The sequence below is a fragment of the Arvicanthis niloticus genome, chromosome Y (assembly GCF_011762505.2).
Source record: "Arvicanthis niloticus isolate mArvNil1 chromosome Y, mArvNil1.pat.X, whole genome shotgun sequence".
Classification (NCBI taxonomy): domain Eukaryota; kingdom Metazoa; phylum Chordata; class Mammalia; order Rodentia; family Muridae; genus Arvicanthis; species Arvicanthis niloticus.
The window spans coordinates 10440703-10442365 of record NC_133431.1 but is presented as its reverse complement, the minus strand read 5'-3'; the positions used below and the strand labels follow the sequence as shown (position 1 = coordinate 10442365).

The 1663-nt window shown below is 54.6% G+C and overlaps 1 pseudogene; it reads right to left on the bottom strand.

Annotated features, from left to right (window-relative positions):
* Positions 1–756, bottom strand: part of LOC143437434 (28S ribosomal RNA) — a 3614-nt pseudogene extending 2858 nt beyond the window's left edge.
* Between the last annotated feature and the right edge of the window lie 907 nt (positions 757–1663).

Sequence of the window (1663 nt, the reverse complement as noted above, 5' to 3'; positions counted from 1 at the left end):
CCCAGCCACCTTCCCAACCGTCCCGGAGCCGATCCAGGTGCACTGCCTTGGTGGAAGTCCACCCCGTAGCGGCCAGTTGCCGGCCGGGGGTGGTTCCCTGCCGACCCCGCCCCCGCACCACACCTCACACCCACCAACGACACTCCCCCAGAGGGGAAGCGGGGGGGGGGGGGGAGGTGGGGGGTGGGGGTGGGGGGGGATGAGGGTGGTGGCGGGACGCAGGAACTACTCGAGCGAAGGGGTCGGGAGGAACCGAGAGCGGGAAAGATCCGCCGGGAACGCTGGCAAGGCCGAATGCACGCCGCAGGGTTGAATCCTCCAGGTGGACTGTGCGGACCCCACCCGTTTACCTCTTAACAGTTTCACGCCCTCTTGAACTCTCTCTTCAAAGTTCTTTTCAACTTTCCCTTATGGTACTTGTTGACTATGGGTCTCTTGCCTTAGATGGAGTTTACCACCCGCTTTGGGCTGCATTCCAAGCAACCCGACTCAGGGAAGATCCGGGGCCGGGCACCGGGGGCCGCTATCAGCCTCAGACCGTCCACAGGCTGGGCCTCAATCAGAAGGACTTGCCCCTCCCCCCCCAATGAGCGATGCCAGGGAGTGGGTCTTCCGTACGCCACATGTCCCGCTCGCGGTGGGGATTCGGCTCTTCCCTGTTTACTCGCCACTACTGAGGGAATCCTGGTTAGTTTCTTTTCCTCCACTGACTAATATGCGTACATTCAGTGGGTCCCCACGTCTGATCTGAGGTCGTGGTCAGAGAGTGGAAGAAGACCGGGCGCGCAGGAAGGGAGACTGAGGTATCGAGAGGGGGCGACGAACCGGGGAATGTCAGGAGTGGAGGGGCCCAAGGACCTGCAGGGTGGAGCGACCCACGACACAGCCGGGTTCCGAGGGGGAGCCGGGACTGAGGGGAGCTTGCGTCGGCGCATGGACACCAGTGTCCCGATGGCCAACACCGGAGCTGGCACCCCTGGGCGAGGGAGGCGAGGAAGGTAGGTGCCATAGGAAAAAAAAACAGGAATGCAACTGGGGGGCAATAGGTTGTCAAGTATAAATTCCCTTCCTGGGGCATCATCCTGCAACAGGATGTTTTGTTCTTTTGTTTTGGTTTGGTTTTGGGTTTTTTTGTTTGTTTGTTTGTTTTTTGTTTGTTTGTTTTGTTTTGTTTTTTTGAGACAGGGTTTCTCTGTGTAGCCCTGGATGTCCTGTAACTCACTCTGTAGACCAGGCTGTCCTGGAACTCAGAAAACCGCCTGCCTCTGCCTCCTGAGTGCTGGGATTAAAGGGCTGTGCCATCAATTATTGATCATTATTCGTTATCAATTAGTATTCATAATTATTGATTACCATTCACTGATTGGTATTGATTATTGATCGTTATTCCATCGCCGTCATCCACCTGCCTCTGCCTCTCAAGGGCTGGGAAGGATGTTTTGTTCTTAGAAAAAACTGCAGAATGTTACTTAGCAGACAGCAGCACACAGAAAGTCTCAGCCAGAGAACAGCAGCCCTTGGGGTCCTACAGAGATGGACGGCCCAGAAATGCAGTCAAGGACAGTTTAGAGGAAAGTGGGTTTTTTTTTTGTTTTGTTTTGTTTTGTTTTTTTGTAAAGGGAAGACTGAACAAATAAGGCTTCCACCAATGTCATTAAAATAC